The following is a 20,365-nucleotide window of genomic DNA, read 5'->3' as shown; positions in this document are numbered from 1 at the left end:
ACAACAGTAAAAATAAAAAGCCTTAGTGAATTTCAAATCATCAAATGGAAAGATATACTAATTTTCTCTATAAAATGTCTGATTTTCCTATGGGAATATAAAAATTGCTATTACATAAAACCTTATCCCCTATCCCTTTCTTCCCTCTGGGGCCAACATTGTTATGGAAGACTCATTTAATTGCCTATTTAATACCCATGTCATCTTTGCTGAGAGTTCCAGTGTTGTCAAGGCAACAATACAGTCTCCAGCAATGGATGGTAATCAATATAAGATAATCAATACTATACCCCAATTTCCCATCCTCACTTTCAGCTAGGGGTAACCCACCTATATTAATACCAACTGGTAGAAGTCTTTGTTAGGATGTTTAGGAAACTTTCACTCTCTTGATGAAAGAGAACTGATGTGGCTCTGTCACACTTGCTTTGAATTTAGACTTGATATCTGGAGCTACAGGAACTATCTTAAGTCTATAGAGAGCACGTATGAATATAAATGGCAACATGCTAAGGATGCCACAATGCAAAGACAGCTCCTAGATCCTAAGAGGCTTTGTTGAGTTCTGAGTGAAAGCCAGCAATATGCCTACTTCCAGACTTCTCAGTATTTAAGAAAAACCAATCCATCTGATTAAGACACTTACTGAAGTATCAGTGACTTGCTTTTCTAACTGATACAATTATCTCTCTGTAAAATAGCTCAGGGATTCTCAACAATAGCTTCTTTCTCTTTGTCTCTCTCTCTTTCCAAATATACATTCCACTATAGCTCTCAAACACAGTGTATTCCTGCCATCTAAATTGCTCATCAGTTTCTGAATTCTCTCTGCAGCCCAGCAGGCATGGGTCCTGTAAATGTAAATGGTTCCTCTTCTATCAATGAAGACATTAGTCATCCTTATTTTTCCTCCTCAAAAGCCATATTAGTATAGGCGTATTCCATGACTCAGAAAATCCACTCCTGGGACTATTCCCAACAGAAATGCATATATATGTTCACAAAAAGAGATACAAGATTGTTGACAGCAATGCAATGCTCACAAAGACTACAAGCTGTAAACAACCCAATGATCACCAACAGTAGAATGGATAATAAATGTGTGGTATATTTACAGAAAAGAAAAAAAGAAAGAAAGAAAGAACAAACTAGAACTGAAGCTACAAGCAACAATTTATGTCTCTGGGAATTCCCTGTTGGTCTAGTGGTTGGACTGCAAGGAGGTCCAACCAGTCCATCCTAAAGGAGATCAGTCCTGGGTGTTCATTGGAAAGACTGATGTTGAAGCTGAAACTCCAATACTTTGGCCACCTGACGGGAAGAGCTGACTCATTGGAAAAGACCCTGATGCTGGGAGGGATTGGAGGCAGGAGGAAAAGGGGATGACAGAGGATAAGATGGCTGGATGGCATCACTGACTGGATGGACATGAGCTTGAGTGAACTCCGGGAGTTGGTGATGGACAGGGAGGCCTGATGTGCTGTGATTCATGGGGTCACAAGAGTCGGACTCAGCTGAGCGACTGAACTGAACTAGTGGTTAAGACTACATGAGTTCAATGCCAAGGGCCCAGGTTTGATCCTTGGTCCAGGAACTAAGATCCCATAAGCTGTACATTCAAGGAAAAAATCTGTCTCACAAACATAACATTAAACAAAGTATAATGTATTACTTTATTTAATGTTTTAAAACAAGCAGACTAATCTATAGTGATAGAACAAGATAACTGCTGCCCTTGGGGACGGTAGTGACTAGATAGAGGCACAGGACAGAGTTACAGGGATGCTGATAATATTTGGGTTCTAGTCTCCATGATGGTTACACGGATGTGTTCACTTTGTGAAATTATACCAAGCTATACATTTGCCTTTCTCTCTATGTAATATTTAAATAAGAAGTTTTCAGCAACAAACAAAAAGGTTTACCCATGGCAAAAGTAATCATTAACACAGCTGCATTTCTCCCACTGGACAACAAAGAGATCCAACCAGTCAATCCTAAAGGGAATCAACTCTGAATATTCATTAGCAGGACTGATGCTGGTGCTGAAGCTCCAATACTCTGGCCATCTGATGCAAAGAGCCGACTCACTGTAAAAGACCCTAATGCTGGGAAAAATTGAGGGCAGGAGAAGAAGGGGGAGACAGAGTATGAGATGGCTGGATGGTATCACGGACTCAATGGACATGAGTTTGAGCAAAGGTGAAGATAGTGAAGGACAGGGAAGCCTGGCATGCTGCAGTCCACGGGGTCGCAAACAGATGGACACAACTGAGCAAATGAACAACAACAATTTCTCCCATAATCCTTTCTCTGGTTTCCTCTTTCAATTCAACTTTTATCTCTCTTATTCCTCCATAGAATTTTGTCTCTACCTACTTTTTTATAGTAGCTTTATTTTTTCCTGATTTTTAAATTTATTAATTGGAATATAATTGCTTTACACTGTTGTGTTAGTTTCTGATGTTCAACAATATGAACCAGCTATACGTATACATATATCCCCTCCCTCTTAAGCCTCCCTCCCACCTACCCTTCATCCCACCTCTCTAGGTCATCAGACAGCACTGAACGGAGCTCCCTGTGCTACTGAGCAGCTTGCCACTAGCTCTCTCTTTCACACGTGACAGTGCATATATGTCCACGCTCATTTCCCAATTCGTCCCACCCTCTCTTCCCCCAGCTCCCCATGTCCGCGAGTCTGTTCTCTGTATCAGCATCTTTATTCCTGTCCTTTGTCTCTACCTACTTTATAAAACATAACCCGGCTACGTTGTATTAAAGTGTTTGTATATGTAACTCCCTCCAGCCCCAGAAGACTGTGATCTCCCTAAAGGCAAGGATCACATCTGTGTCGTCTCATCCTGCAATGCACAAATTAGGTCAGGAAACATCTTTGAATGGTATTTTAATTCAAAACAGCTTCTGAGGAAATATATGCAGCAAAGATCATTTGTGTTTTTAAGTTTACACAGTCTAATAAGATGAAAATGTGAAACTCTGAAGGCAGCTGCAGTATAATGGAAGATTCATTGCATTAAAAATGAGTCACTTCATTTGTAAATCTTCACCTGCCACTCATTTAAGATGTGGAGATTTACATAAGTAACTTCACCTCTCAAATCCGCAGTTTTCTCACCTGAAATACGAGGAAAATAACGTTTGCCTCACAGACACGCTGTGTCATGAGAGTTGATGCATATGAGTGTTTTCTAAACTATACAAACCAGAGGCATTGTTCTTCATTGTATAGTACTTCTTAGCCTTAGTTGATGCATATGAGTGTTTTCTAAACTATATAAACCAGAGGCATTGTTCTTCATTGTCTAGTACTTATTAGCCTTAGTCATGTCATGAGTACAACACACCAATGCTGGCATAAAATGACAAAGCTTCTTAGGGCTGGAGGACAGAAACTATGGACACTGGTTGTAAAGCTGTACTCCAGAAAACCATTAATTCATTAGCATTAATTTATTCGAATTAAAATTATGGCTCAAATGGGATCAAGATTTTTAGTCTCACATGTAATAAGGGTGTCTCTACTGGTAAACTGAGCTCAATCACAAAAAGTAGGTCTGTGAGACAGATTAACCCAAGCACCACCTGAAACCAGACAGGAGTATGATCCATCCTGTTAAGTAACCACACCACAAACTCAAATTCCCAAAAGTGAATTTATCATACTGTGTTTATTTATGTTTATGTGGGCCTTTGGGTGGCACTACAGGAAGAAAACTCTAAGCAGCTTTTATTTACATCTCACATCTCTAATGAGAAGTTGTAAACAACTGATCAATAGCTCAGCAGGAAAGAAACACTTTTTCACACACTTTCCTAATCACCTCTTCTAGTCTGGATATCCTTAAACCCATTAATATATGAACATAACCTGATTCATTTATTTTCTAACAAATTATTTAATTCTTTCCTCCATACTGCTCCACAAGAGAAAATATTTTTAATAAATATATATGTGTGTGTGTGTGTATGTCTCTGTGTGTGTGTGTGTGTGTGTGTGTGTGTGTGTGTGTGTGTGTGTGAGCCAAGGGTATGATCTGGTGTTCTCTCTCTTAACTTACTGAGACATCAGTAGTGGGATGGGGAGGGTGGAGAGGAAAAATAACTATCATCCATCATTACATTAGCAGAGAGTCTGTTGAAAGAGTCTCATTTTTTCAATATTCCCCAAAGCTTGGTGAATACATTATACATATCACATATAATATTAAAATAACTACTTTTATGTTAGAAAAAAAAGCATATTAAACTTCTGATTTTACAGATACAGTTGGCTGAGATGAGGCTAAACTGATGTTTTAAGGTGTTGATTTAAAGTAATGACAGGAAGCACACAGTATAGAAAAATTACACAGGAGGTGTATGGGTGTCTAGAGAGTTGTGGCTACTGGGCTAGCTGACATTTGCTCCTGACATTTCACTCATATTCAGTCGCTCAGTCATGTCTGACTCTTTGCAACCCCATGGACTATAGCCCACTAGGCTCCTGGCTCCTCTGTCCATGATTTCCCAGGCAAGAATAGTGGAGTGGGTTGCCATTCCCTTTTCCAGGGGATCTTCCTGACCCAGTGATGGAACCTGTATCTTCTGTGTCTTCTGCACTGGCAGGAAGACTCTTTACCACTGAGCCACCTGATTCACTAGACGTGGGCAAAGTCACTTTCAGGATGCTGTCCTCTGGGTCAATTCTAAAAGACTACTCAAATTCATATCTAGGATGGTAGAGATACAAAGTTATGCTGTAAGGTAAAATTACTTCCAATATAATTGAAAACTGATGATCTCAACATGTGATGTTGGGAACTACAAATCTGGGAGATAAATGGAAGTATGGAGAGTTAGAGGCTGCCCCAGACAATGGGTGGCAGGAATCCAAGGCCCTCGTCTGGGTTCTGAGACTGGGTACCTTTTAGCATACTCCCTCCGAGAACCTCAGCTTGCTCATCTATATAAGAATTAAACTGTCTCCTCCCAACAACATCAATCTAGGAGTCACAATTTAAAACATTAACTCTGCATTAGGAGCACAGTTAGCTGTTAAGTATGACAAATGGACTTATGGTTAACTAAGCGGCCCATAAATTAAATCGTGGCTTCTTCCACTCGATTTATGCACTTATTCAGAGCTCTATGTTGAGGAGCTTTGTTCTTTTACAGTAAATTTTACCCCATCAAAGGAAGATAGGAAGAGTCCTTAGACGCTAACATTTTTTTTCCTGTCATTTAGTAGAGACCAAGCTACATACCAGTGATACAGATCCGACCTCCTGGATCAGAACAGAAGGATAGAACAACATGTACTCAGGGATCTACCTAAAGGTTTGAGAATCAAAGGAGCAAGTTTTGTGTCCCAGTCACCTTTGGAACTAAATTCAAAACCTTTTCTACTGCTTAGCATAACCAACAACTATCCACATCTCTGTAACCTTCCCTCAACCTCCATTAGAGCTCTGAAAATACACTAACTCTTCCTCACATAAAGTCTGCAACTGGACACAGAGTACTAGAGCTGGAAAAGACTTGCTGGGTCATCTATTTCTGCTTCACATTTGATGTTCAAATCCCTCTGCAATATCTCAATAGTCATACAGCATCTGCTAATACGGTAGGAGTGATTAGAAAGTCAAAAGCAGCCAAAGCTTTCATTGTGCCTTCTCTACACCTGCATTCATTGTTCTTCCTTTCAAATCCAATCCTCCTCTTCCTTGAAATCACCAGAATATCAGATCTGCTCTGTGGAATATCAGAATATCAAATGAGTCTACTTTGGTCTCCTCTTCTCTAAGCTAAATATCATTATGGCCTTTCAGTTCAGTTCAGTTCAGTCGCTCAGTCATGTCCAACTCTTTGTGACCCCATGGACTGTAGCACACCAGGCCTCGCTGTCCATTATGGCCTTTGCACTGCAGCACGCCAGGCCTCTCTGTCCATTATGGCCTTTACCTACTCCTTTTAAGTCACGATTTCAAACCTTTTTAATACCCTGGTCATTATCTCCTAGATGTACTCTAGCGCAGCAACCCCCAACCTTTTTGACACAAGGGACTGGTTTCATGGAAGACAATTTTTCCCTGGATGAGGGGCTGGAGGATGCTTTTGGGATGATTCAAGTACACTGAATTTATTATGCACTTTATTTCTATTATTATCACATCAATTCCACCTCAGACCATCAGGCATTAGATCCTGGAGGCTAGGGACCTCTGCTCTAGTGTCATAATTTCTCTTGGGAAACTTGCTATCCAAAACCAATTATAGTCTCCTCCTTCCCACCTGCAAGTGTCTTGTAACCAGCATGGTGTATCAAGGTGCAACATGCTGTATCATTTTATTCCATCTCTCATTTGTGATTTCTTTCCCAAGTTTATGGGACACAGATTGAAACACAGTTGTAGTGCAGAGAGAAGCACCCGTGAAGCTCTAGGGCTTATCTCCATATTTGAAGCTGCTGTAGGAAAAATTTAGAGGTTCAGGCTAACATATAATGTCTAATTATAATTTGAATGTAATACAAAAATATAATTCAGTTCGATAAATATATTTCAAAATTCCTTCTAATCTCTGAGGAAAATTAACAAAGTAATACTGAACAAAGCTAGATACCTACATATGCATTTTTATATGTGTATATATATGTAAACAAATACATTTTAATAAGCATTATATTTTAATCATCAGTTGCATCACAAATGACAGGGAGTGTGAAGGATCACTTTTCCTAGATATTTGCGCCATGCAGTATAAGACTGTTTATAAAAGCTATTTTTCAGAATTCTCATCAACAACTATATACTAGTTAGTTCAGTCACTGAGTCGTGTCTGATTCTTTGTGACCCCATGGACTGCAGTACACGAGGCTTCCCTGTCTATCACCAACTCCCAGAGCTTACTCAAACTCTCATCCATTGAGTCGGTGATGCCATCCAACCATTTCATCCTCTGTCATCCCCTTCTCCTCCTGCCTTCAATCTTTCCCAGCATCAGGGTCTTTTCTAGTGAGTCAGTTCTTCACATGAGGTGGCCGACGAAGTACTGGAGTTTCAGCTTCAGCATCAGTCCTTCCAATGAATATTCAGAACTGATTTCCTTTAGGATGGACTGGTTGGATCTCCTTGCAGTCCAAGGGACTCTCAAGAGTCTTCTCCAACACTACACCTCAAAAGCATCAATTCTTTGGTGCTCAGGTTTCTTATTGGTCCAATTCTCACATCCATACACGACTAGTGGAAAAACCACAGCTTTGAGTAGATGGACCTTTGTTGGCAAAGTAATGTCTCTGCTTTTTTAATATGATGTCATGGTTGGTCATAACTTTTCTTCCAAGGAGTAAGCATCTTTTAATTTCATGGCTGCAGTCACTGCATCTCCAGTGATTTTGGAGCCCCCCAAAATATATACTACTCTATACAAATACGCTATAGATATACATATATGCTGTCACAAACCTTTATCGGTCTTGAAATGCTTCCAATTCATTTGAACTTTGTAACTCTAGGATGAAAGCAGGGAAGGCCTAGCACACTTATTTTCATACGAACACACAAAACTTTCCCAAATTCGTGCGTTTTGTAATCTACAGAGCCAAAAATACAGCCCAGACCTTTGGATTCCAGATCCAAGAATCCAGTGTTAGAACCTAGTTTGGTTCTAAGACTTAGCACATCAGGTGTAAACCTTAATGCTCCCCTTTGACCCAATTTCTTGCCCATGCTTGCACTAGATTTGGCAGTCTTGTGGATATTTCTGTGTGTCCCACAGAAGAGAAAAGCACATGACTGTCACTTTTTCAATGGGTAACTATTTGCTTAAAATCTTAATCAGAGTGTTGCTAATCACAGACTGTGAGAGCCAGATACTTCCATTAACATCCCCGTGGAGAAACCACAAGGACTCCAAAAACCATTAGCTGCCTCTAGTGCTCCGTGCTAAGAGCACTCTTAGGGGGTAAATCCACAAACAAGAAAAGCCAAAGCTAAGAGATTAAAGATTTATAAAAACTCAAAACTTACAGCCCCATCTTCCCCACCCCAAGTCATTGGACTCTTGCCACCACTGCAGTACACTGTGTTACCTAAAACAAAAAGTCCCATTTGATGCACTGTGACATCAGAGAGGGGAGGGATGGGGTGGGAGGTGGGAGGGAGGTACATAAGGGAGCAGATACATGTATATCTATGGCTGATTCATGTTGATATATGGCAGAAAGCAACACAATATTGCAAAGCAATTTTCCTCCAATTAAGAATAAATAAAAAACAAAAGCTTCCAAATCTAGCTCACACTAGAGTCACTGGGGGAGCTTTTAAAAAATATAAGCACATGGGATCTTCCTAATACATGGGAGGTAGACTGTAGGAGAAGGTAATCTGTTTTTGTTTTTTTCTTTAACAAGAGTCTGACGTGACTATGATGTATCTGATCCAAGCCTAGAATGTGTTAATCATAGGAAGTCAATTACTCTTGCAATGTCCCCAATCTCTCTCCTGCCACAACTTTCCTTTTCCTAGACAATCATTCTCACTGGCATATAAATATGTCATAATATTTTCATAAAAACAATGTTCCCTTTTACCCTACATTCCCTCATTTCTCTACACAACTTGACTGTAAAAGTCAGATTTTTCTATGCTCCTTCTATCCTCTCTCTCACCTTCTAGTCTCTCAAAGCCATGCCACTCAAACTTTCACACCCACCTCTCCATTTAAACGGCTGCACACGATCCATGGGATAACCTCCACATTTCCCAATCTAAAAATCCATTCTCAGTCTGCACCACACTTATCTGACCCAGTTCTTACCACTTTCTTCACTTAACTTTTATTCCTACACTCTCCTGAATTTCCTCTACTTCTCAGGCTAGTCCTTCTGAGTCTCTTTGGTAGCATTTAGCTCCTAATGGCTACGTACTAGAGTACTGCAGGCTTAGTCCTAAGATCTTTTCTGTATCAACACTAACTCTTTGTGTTACTGAATACAGTTATAGGATTCTAATACCATCGGCATGCTGATTTTTCATACATTCATGTCTTCAGCCCTGGACTCCCCTAAATTCCTGACTTTTATCTCTCTATTCAGTGCCTATCTTTGTGCCTGCTAAGTCTCTTCGTGTCTGACTCTGTGCAACGACATGGACTGTAGCCTGCCAGGCTCCTCTGTCCATGGGATTCTCCAGGCAGGAATACTGGAATGGGTTGCCATGCCCTCCTCCTTCAGGGGACCTTCCCGACCCAAGGATACAACTGGTATCTCTTATGTCTAACCTGCATTGGCAGGCGGGTTCTTTACCACTAGCACCACCTGGGAAGCCCTATTCCTTATTCTATGTCAAGTTGAACACATTCAAAAACAGAACACTTGAGTTTATCTCCCCAAAGCAACTCTACCTTTCTTTGTTTCCCAACTCAATAAAGAACATCCCTCTTCATCTACATGCTCAGGCCTAATTCCTTGAGTCACTTTTGATCTCTTTTTTTTTCTCTAAATTAGCAATCCTATCAGCTCTACCTCCAAATATATCCCAAATTAGACCATGTCTCACCGCCTAACACATTTTGACTCTATTCCAAGCCTCTCACCAGAAATACTGGAATAGCCTCCTAAACAGTCTCCATGATGCAGTCTACTATCATACTGCAGCCAGAGTGATCCATTTCAGTATAAATGGCTTTTCACCCTCCTGTTCAAAACCCTTCTATGACTTTGCATAACCCTCAAAATAAATTCCAAAATACTTGCCACAGCCTACAATACATAAGTAATATCCTTTCCTACCATTTTCCCTCATCTTGCTCTTGACACGTTGCCCTTCTACCTCATCTTTGAATAAGTCAAGGCTTTTTCTACTTCAGGGCTTCCCAGGTGGCTCTTTACAGTAGTAAAGGACCCACCTGCCAAGGCAGGAGACGCACGTTCAATCGCTGAGTCAGTAAGATCCCCTGGAGAAGGAAACGGCAACCCAGTATACTTGCCAGGATAATCCCATAAACATAGGAGGCATGCGGGCTACAGTCCATGGGGTCGCAAAGAGTTGGACACAACTTGGCACTGAGCACTCGGCACGCTTGCATGCATTCCCAGCTCAGGATCTTTGCACTTGCTGCTCTTCCCAGCTAGTGCCAGTTCTCCGTGAGTAATTGCAAGCTTGATCTCTCACTTCCTTCGGTCTCTACCTAAGAGCAGTTTCCTTAGAGAAGACTGCTGTATCTAAAGAGATCTTCCTTTCTCTCTCTAGTCCCTTAATGGGTATATTTCTCTTTATGGCACTTACCACCACCTGACACTATATTATACGCATGTTAGTTGTTTATTTATTTATTGTTTTACTTCTGCACCAGAAAGTCAGCTCTTAAAATAGAGATTGTTTTGCGCACCACCGTATCCCTAGCAATTAGAATAGTACCTGGCAAAGAGTAGGTCGTTGATAAATGAGTGAAGGAATGAAGGAAAGAATGAGCAAATTTAGCCTGAAACACATGCTCTCTCTTGGCCCTCTGCCTTAGCGCATATTTTCCCCTTTACCCAAAATGCCCTTCCTCATCATTTTCTATGCAAGGTGGATGCCTATTTATTCTTTAAAATGCATCTCTGGTAGCATATTTCCCTGAAGCCTTCCCAGATAAGCCTCCCTAACTACACACACACACATACATACACACACCACCAAGCAGAAGGATCTGCTCTCATCTCTTTCTGTTTTCAAGATAAATTGTTTCTACCTTTAGTCTAGCACCTACCGTTTTTTGCTTATATCTTTTCTCCCTTGCCATACTACAAATTACTTCAGGCAGAAGTTGACTTATCTCTAAATGTCCAATGCCAAGCCATACTGAGAACCCAGTTATGCCAAGACTATGTCTGATTGCTAGTGCTCACATAGCTATTAGTATTTCCTCTTGTCTGTGCTAAGTTATTTTTATTAGAAGCTGCTGTTAATAATGTGATTATTTCACCTAAAAGTAGCTCATTTATTCTCTCTGCCTCACAGACAAAAGTGCCTGTAGATTTCAGGGATTAAATTCTAATATAGTGCATATTTGATATTGACTGAGAACTAAGTGACGCAAGCCCTCAAAATAGAAGTCAGCCTAGATACTGGAGTATATTACCTCATCCTAGTTACTAGCCATGGGTGAAAGAGTTTAAAGTAAGGTTAAATCAATAAAATGCCTTAACCTCTATCATATTGCCCCACTTTACAATGCAGACTGAAAAGGTACTATATTATTGATGGGAATAGCATCCTTTTCAAGCAGTATCGGAAAAAGGTAGACCAGAAAAATGCACAACAGATGTGCATTTGTGACAGCTATTGGAAGATACAATTCTTATGCCAAAGAAGCTATAAATTTCATGTTGATAAAACTGGCTTCTGCCATTAACTGCCTCTCTCCAAGACAATGCAAAACAGAGGTTTATCTTATTTCCAATATAGTCTTGGGTCACAAATGCATTGAATGCAATAAACTAGAAATGGTGTATCTCTATTAGCTTTTTAGCTTTGCCACTTAGCATGCACACTATTTCAGTTAGATTTCAAACAATGCTTTGATGGAGACAAGGATGATTTTATGCACTTTATATTGATGAGGATTTTGAGGTTAGAAACAACACAGAGGTTAAGAAATTAAGTTCATAAAATAAGTGAATGAATGAAACAGATTTCAAATTAGGGTCCAAATTTCCACATACTAAGAGTTAAAAGTCCTGGATTCAAAATGATAGTCACTTAATTGTGTCCAGCTCTCTGTGATCCCATGGACTAGCCCATCAGGCTCCTCTGTCCATGGAATTCTCCAGGCAAGAATACTAGAGTGTGTTGCCATTCCCTTCTCCAGGGGATCTTCGCAACCAAAGGATCAAACCCAAGTCTCCTGCATTGCAGGAGGATTGCAGGAGGATTCTTTATCTCTGAGCCACAATTCAAAGGTCCAGCTAATTCAAAGATCCCGATTCAAAGATCCAGCCAATTCACGCAGATATGGGGCTTTGGATACTTGTCTCGAGTTTGCTGGAACTGTTTCTTCAATTGTCAAATGAAAGTGTATCTTCAATTCTGAAAATTGTTGCTAGGACCTAAATATTATGATTCTACATTTTGAGTTACTTATGCTCTATGCATAATAAGATAATTGGTCCCTCCTCATGAGAAGATGACAACACAGGCATTACATTTGGCTCCTAACATCCATGTTGTGAGGATGACAGCAAGGTTCACTAGAATCACTGAAACCTGGTCACGTCAAAAAACCTTAGGAGGTCAAGAGATCAATCAGTACAAAGCCTTACTCAGTCTTAATATCTGCATTAGAAACATACTTCTGTCTTTTGAGGAATCTGGCTATTTTCAGCTCTATGGGACCTGCTAAGGAGGCCCAGGTGGCTTGCAAAGTAGAGCTGACAGAGATCTGAAATCATGGGACAGTCTCAGCCCCCACCTGTTTTTCATTTGTTTTTCCTCTTGAATATCTAGAGGGGTTTGCTTCAGCCTCAAGCACTCAGTGCAGTTCCAGCTCAATCAAGAATTACTTCCTCTCAGTTCAAGAGGTAAGATGACAAAGAACTCCTACTCGCAATTCCCAAGAGAGGGTCAGGGATGGTGTCACACAGAAAGGGAAACAGTTAGACATTAGACCATTCTCAGGTGTTTCGGTAGCCCCACTGATACAATCAAACCAAACCCCTAAATACTAAGGCAGATCCTGCAAATTCTTTGATCCTGCAAATTTCTTTGTCCACTGTGCAACAGCCTCAGTCAAAAGAGGATTCCTTTTTTTAATCTTTTTATTTTATATTGGAGTATAGTTGATTAACAATGTTGTGTTAGTTTCAGGTGTTCAGCAAAGTGAATCAGTTATATCTATACATGTATCTATTCTTTTTCAAATCAGTTTCCCAGTTAGGTTTTTACATTATATTGAGCAGAGTTCCCTGTGCTATACAGTTGGTCCTTGTTGTTTACCCATTTTAAATACAGCATTGTGTACATGTCAGTCTCACACTCCCCAAGATGACTGTGTCTTAGTGAATCACTGACCTCTCCAGCTGAGGGACCGCTCTTTCTCAACACCCAGTCACCTCTGACAGCAATCCAAGACTAGACAAAGAGAGGTGTTTTTTTTTTTTCCTAGTTAGCTTGGTGCTATATGTAAAACAAATCAAGGAATATTAGTTAAGCAAGATTGCTCCTCCCACTATGAGTCAATAAACGTTCTGTTGTGCATAATAAGTGTCAGAAAGTATTCTAAGAGATTCATATATATTAACTCATATTGCTCCACACCACATCCCTTTAAGGTAGGTGCTACTTCTGTTATTACCATTTTATAAATGAGAAAAGTGAGGCCCTGAGGGGTTAAGAAATTTGTCCAAGGTCACATAACTAGTAAGTCTCAGAGTCACATCAAACTCAGGCAAACTAGCTCCATAGTCAATGCTTTCAGCCACAAACACAGATTCCCTCACTCATGGCTTCAAGTTTCTGAACTTGATACATTTGGGTTAACAGGGATGAATTTCAAAAACACATAATTGAGTGAAAAAATAAGACATAGAGAGACAAGTACAGTTCAAGCCCACATCTATAAACTTCAGAAATACTCAAAACAATATCATACATGATACCTTTTAAATTGGGCTTCCCAGGTGGCGCTAGTGGTAAAGAACCCGCCTGCCAATGCAGGAGATGGGAGAGATGTAGGTTCAATTCCTGGGTTGGGAAAATCCCCTGGAGCAGGGCATGGCAACCCATTCTAGTATTCTGGCCTAAAGAATCCCATGGACAGGGCAGTCTGGTGGACTACAGCCCATGGCGTTGCAAGAGTTGGACACGACTGAACCGACTTCATGCACACACACAGGCACGCATGCACCTGGGACACACACCAAAATCATTATAGTTGTTACCCCTGAGGAAGAAAGGATGCTAGAATAGTGCTGGGGGTAGTTCTAAATGATTTTAATTTTATCGGTAGTGGTTGACTTCAAGAGAATCTGAAATGCATAAGGCATAATGCTAATAATTTGCTCATGCTGAGTCTCAGGTATATTAGTGTTTATTATATTAATCCTCTGGCCATTTCTGTATTTCAACCTTAAAAACAAACTACACATATTTCACCTCCTCTTTCTTCTTGTGCCCTCCCAATTCCAATTTTGGTTGAGATAACAGAATCCAGAGTATTGCATCTTGGAAAACAAAATCATAATGATGATCCATGCAGGGCTAGAGCCTAATGTAATCTACAGTGAGTATATTTCCAATTTGATGAAAATAAATTAACAATCTATTAGAACTTCAACTGAGCACATGTAAACAAGCACAGCATCAAACAGTAATTATCAGAGAACACAACCTAAAAAAATACGGAGGAGAGTTTGTCTCTACGACATACTTGGCAGTCTCTTCTAGAATAAGGACAAGGCTAACTAAGAATGACACACTATAGCTAGACACTAGACATCACTGGTACCTTAATTAGGATAATTTTTGCACAGCTATTATCTCCCTTAGTAAGAATGAGTTATTTTAGAACAGGGTTCATGTAGCCATTGACTGGCACATGGTTGGGTCTCATTAAATGCTGGATGAATAAACATGGAAATGAAGACATGTTCCATAATATATTTGATTTAAACACTACAAAATATTCAACTGTTTGAGCAATAGGGTGGTAAATGAGGCTGAAGCTTAAAATTCTTGTAACTGGATAGATAGCACTTTAGGGGGATGTTAGTGATTTGTAGTCCCTTAGATAAAAATCAGAATTTCCCCTTGTCATAGAAATTCCTTTGTTTTCAGACAGACTACCTTGTCAAGCCTTTCCAACCATACAAATATGTCAACTTCCTAGTCTCTGTCACTATAAAATTGCTTCAACCATTGAAGCAGATGCTTCTATCTGAGATATATTTCTTCAGTAATTTAAATAGGATATATTTTGAACAGAACCAAGTTCATGCAGAGTTAAAGAATCCTCCCCTGCATTTACTGTGCAAATTTCCTGTGCAATTTGAAAACCATTGTTCATTCTTAGAAGATCTGTCTTATTTGTATAAAGCATTTGTGAGGCAAGATCCTGCAGGACCGATGCACTCTGCAATCTACTTTGAAAGATACATGGTGGAAAGGTATGCTACCTAGACTGATATCTGTTACTCCTCATCTGGTATTATTTAAAATGGAATAACCCAAACATTTGGAAATGTGCTGGTAAGTACCATGATTGCTCCTCTAGACCAGGAGTTGCCAGAGTATGTCTTACGTTAGGAGTGTTTCTCCTAAAGGACACACATGCTTCACTCTCAGCCACCCTGCAATAAAAAACCAATGAGCCTTGGAAGAGGACTGAATTGAATACCCTTATTCTCTCTCTGAAACCTGAAGGAGTAGTTCCTAGTCCTGGGGAAAACAAAGAATATCCATTATGCAGAGGATTAGATGGCACCACCAACTTAATGGACGTGAGTTTCAGCAAGCTCCAGAAGCTGGTCATAGACAGGGAAGCCTGGAGTACTGCAGCCCATGGGGTTGCGAAGAGTCAGACATCACTGAGCGACTGAACTGAACTGAGAGATAGGGCAGGAGCTAAACAGAGATGACCAGACAGCTCTCGCAAAGAAGGACACAGCCTATGGACTTTTCGAGCGGTGATAGTCAATGTAAGCCTATAGATTTCCATTCTTGGCAGTGCTATACACCTCTGCTTTCCTCAAGAATTCAGTAAATTATTCTGAAGCCCCACAGTCTGGTTTTCTTTAAAATTTGAAGAGAAGAGTAACAAAGCTCCTGCATCTCAGTGGTTCAGAGTAAAGAATATTGACAGATATCAAATGAATACCAGGACATGTTTGTGGAACATGGAAATATTCCTCAATATTTCCAAGAAACTACCTGGTGAGAGAAATACAACAAAGGAATAATAATAATTTAAAAAAAAAAAAACAGCAATCCACTGAAAGAACCTAGCTTCCAGGACTTGAAAATAAATTAAAATGAATTTACTTACTGCTGAGGAGGTCAGGAATTTTTTTCAGTTACACTGATTCTACAGTATTAAAACATAATGTGACTTTCAGCTGCTTCCCATTTGATCTTCTAAATAATCTACCAACACAATAGAGTTAAAACTTGAGCAACATAAACTATTAAGAATAAGTGTTACTATGTTTAATTCTAAAAATTCAGTTATCAAAAGTTGCTTAAAGAATATCATCCAAATTACCTGTTATAGCCAAATTACTCTGGAATATCACTTTACATTTGTTTCTATGGATGAAATAAAACCCAGAATTTTCCTTAATGCTGTTCATATTACGATATTCATTAGTTTTAAGAAAACAAACTGGAATCTTTGCAAGTGAAATTGGCTAGATACAGATTCCTATTGCTTTTTACCAGAATAAAGGCCTATCTTGAACAATAAAGAAAATTATACGTACAGATCAAAATCTTAGATATATTCTAAGATTGAGTATGGCACACATTTTTTTTACCTTAAATTCAGAGAAAGACTAAGACAGGATAAATCACAGACCAACAGCATGCATTTGGTATTTTATAATACCAGGAGAGGGACAAAAGGAAAGACAAAGAAGAACAGGAAATACTAAATGCCTAGTACCCAGGATTTCACAGGCTAAGAACCTTACAGATACTAATGCATTTAAAATCTTTAGACCAACCCTATAAATTCAGAACTATCATTAAGCACCATTTTGAGACATATGAGACACAGGGAACTATCACACAGAGCCAGGAAAATATTATATGGCTGTTAAAAGTGTAAGTTACTTAAGGATATAGGGACATATCAACACCTTAAAAATAGTTCTGTCTTTGAAAGTTACATGCTATGAGAGTAAATTTTTGCTCCCACTTTTCACATTCACTTTTGGTCCACAACAGGTTTTTTGGCCTTCTCCAACAAATGGGAAGAGAGTCTATGCCCTTCCATCTACCCTTCTCACTCCATTCCAAGGAAGAGGAAAAACTTATCTGATTGCTAAGAGAAAAAAACGGGGCCAGTGAAGCTTAGCCTGTTGTGGGATCTACCTGCTCAGAGGCTAGACACATTCTGAGCTGCCAGGTAGGCACAAGTAGCTCAGGACCCAGACCTGACTTTACAGGTAAATGTTGGGAACCAGGTGGTGCAGTAGCAAAGAATCTGCCTGCCAATGCAGGAGACACAGGAGATGTGGGGAAGGAAATGGCAACCCATTCCAGTTTTCTTGCCTGGAGAATCCCATGGATAGAGGATCCAGGCAAGGTACAGTCCATGGGGTCACAAAGAGTCAGACACAACTGAGCGACTCACACACACACATGATTAGAAACAATGCAGAAATGCACAAAGTTCAAAAGAATTCTCCTTTCCCACCGTCCCAAAAGTATCTCTCTCCTACTATTAACTGCTTCACTACTTGCTATTAACAGCTTCTTATAATTCCTCTTAGAAAACAATATTTTCCAAATATTTAGATATGAGTATTTCTTTCCATATTTAGAATAACTGTTTAAGTTCATGCAAAAAGAAACAAACAAGGCATATAACTTGTGTGTGATAACTTGTGTTTTTAAAACTCACACACCAAGAAGGGAAGGGGTTATATAAAGGTTATGGTTGTATAAGTGATTTTCTTATTCTACAGAGACTACATTTTCAGTTTCCTGCTATGAGAATAAAACTGCATAATCTAAAACATGTATCACTATATAGTTTTTAATTATAAAAGGAACATATTTCCATTAAAATTCAAATAATATAGAAATATGTAAAGCAAAAAGCAAGTCTCTGCCATCGAACTCCCTAAAGGTAACTGCCATTAACAATTTTGAATGCACACACACACACACACACACACTTGCATAAGTGCACAGATATCTTAAATAGAGATACATTTATAAATTCAAATTTTTTCAGGAGAAAATAAATTTACATAGACATAGAAATCTTCACCTGGATAAAGCTTAGTTCTCTAATCTATATTATATAACTATAAAGAAAAATGCCATTCTGCCTAAACTGTATTGGTGTCTGGAAGCCAAAGGCCAAAACTAGTGATTGATATTCATTTTTCATACCATAGCAGTTTAAGAAACTATACCACCAACCTTTCACATTGTTTTTCACAATTTCCAGGCCATCCCCTTGCACCAGGTTGGCACAAAACATTACTGCCTGGAATTCCCAGTTATTAACCTGGCTCCAGACTTTGGATAGCTGGAATCAAAGGCCCATTCACTACCTCCAGTATGAGTTACTTACAGAGTGCTAAGATGGGCAGGGGATAAGTGGTTCATCACTCTCATTTTGAGAATGGCTTTATAAAGACTTTATCAATGTTGTCTACCCACATGTTCCTCAGTGCCAAGGTCAGATACTGAGCCAACACAGCGATTCACTGATTCTCAAGTTCCTCCAAGTTAAGCAAATAATTAGTGCTTTAGAGAATGATCCAGCTAGCAACTACCCCTCTCCCCTCAAAAAAGAGATTCATTTTGTGCCACTAAGTTTTATTTAAAGACCATGCAATCGAATCCCAGCTGGCTTCATTGAAGCAGCAACGTGGGCAATCAGTGACACCAACTGCAATGCTATCGTTTCTATAAACAGTAATGAGAGGGGGTAGGATGGTACTAGAAGCTTATGTATAAACAAGAAAGATCATTTCAGCAAGAGAGACTTGTCTTCGCAGATTCACAGTATCTTTCTGATATTCACCCTAGGAAATATAAATACCCTGCAACACTTAATGGAATTAGAAATAATATTCGGACATGACATTCATAACGTTGTACAATTAAAATAACAGTGTAAAGGTAGCAATTTCATAGACTGAACTGTACAAAGGAAAGCTTCATTGTTTCAAGATATTCCAGGGAAATTAAGAGAACAGGCCTATAAGTATTCCCAGCATGTCTCTTTCTAACCCTGATACCAGAGAATAAACTTTGCACCTTTCTTACAAACTGATGTGTTACATCTGGGTGTGAATAAATGGACCTGGGTTGAGGGAGGGACAAAGAAGAGGCATAACACACATAACTAGGCAGGACATCTGAATATGAGCAGTTATGAGTAGGCTTGAATTGAGTTGTAGGCTAATTCTTTGTAAAAAAAAATGCTTTTTCATGTCTGCTTCTTATTTTTATTCAAACACACTCTTCCAATAAAATAAACAGAGATACTATTCTTCTCCATTAGAGCCTCTATCTGTACCATCCAGCAATACCTTTTGAACTCTTAAATGCTTTAACAAGCTCTGGGAGATAAACACAAAACCCAGGAAGAATTAATTATTCCTTCCTTGGGATCAGGTAAGAGACTGTTAAACTATCATAAACTGATGCTCCCAGGCACTCCACTTTGGGCATGTATCATATACTGCCTAATACGGCAGTTCTTGCTTGTCCTTCTCTCTCTCTCTGCTGGGTTTCCTGTGCCTACCACAGAGCCTAGCAGCAACTGGTATTCAAAGAATATTTGCTAAATTAAAAAAAATGGCAACCCCTGAAGTCAGAGACATGTTTCTTTAACTTTCATTCCTAAGATGGATAAAGACAGGAAGAAGGGAGGGGTGCCAGCTGTGGAGGGCTATTTGGCATGACACATACATCCTAGGCTTCCAAGTCTGACTTCACTCCACTCTTTTGCTTTACTTAACCCAAGAGGCAGGCAAATGGACTGCTGCTCCATGACCCAGATGGAGCATTCAGCCCAATTCCTTCACCATAAAGTACTGCCCTGGTTTTCTCCACATGCACACAGCTCTTAGTTTATAAGCTGAGAGAAACATAATTTTATTTGCATTTTCCTTTGTCTGGAAAAACTGCAGCAGAGATGAGAGCTGCCATGTTAGCACTGTTTTTCAAGTAATGCAGCTAGTTCATTTCCAGGAACTCAGGGGCATTAATAGGTATTACAGTTTCCATAAAGCAGAGTAAGTACAAAGGAGCACCAGAGTCCTTAAGCACCTTGCAAATAAAGTACCACTTTGAAAGAATAATCTCAAATATCAGCGGAGCTTCACTGCATTTTGGGGAGGGAAGATGAGTATCATTTAAGAAGCAACATACTCACTAGTCTCAGAACAACCACTAACTTACTGCTGCTGCTGCTGCTAAGTCACTTTGGTAGTGTCCGATTCTGTGTGACCCCATAGACGGCAGCCCACCAGGCTCTGCTATCCCTGGGATTCTCCAGGCTAGAGTACTGGAGTGGGTTGCCATTGCCTTCTCCACACTAACTTACTAGTTGATGACAAAACCCCATACTTTGGTACGCTAAACTAATTATTCAAAGATTATGAAAGGAAACCAATACATCGATTTATTATATACTACAG

General features: G+C 39.6%; 1 protein-coding gene across 2 annotated transcripts in view; it reads right to left on the bottom strand.

Moving 5' to 3' along the window:
- The window catches only part of FGF12 (fibroblast growth factor 12), a 610,786-nt gene that overhangs the window by 388,873 nt on the left and 201,548 nt on the right, over window positions 1-20,365 (bottom strand). The gene's annotated exons all lie outside the window — the stretch shown is intronic.

This window comes from Ovis canadensis, chromosome 1, assembly GCF_042477335.2.
Source record: "Ovis canadensis isolate MfBH-ARS-UI-01 breed Bighorn chromosome 1, ARS-UI_OviCan_v2, whole genome shotgun sequence".
Lineage (NCBI taxonomy): Eukaryota > Metazoa > Chordata > Mammalia > Artiodactyla > Bovidae > Ovis > Ovis canadensis.
This window is presented reverse-complemented; position numbering and strand designations above follow the sequence as displayed.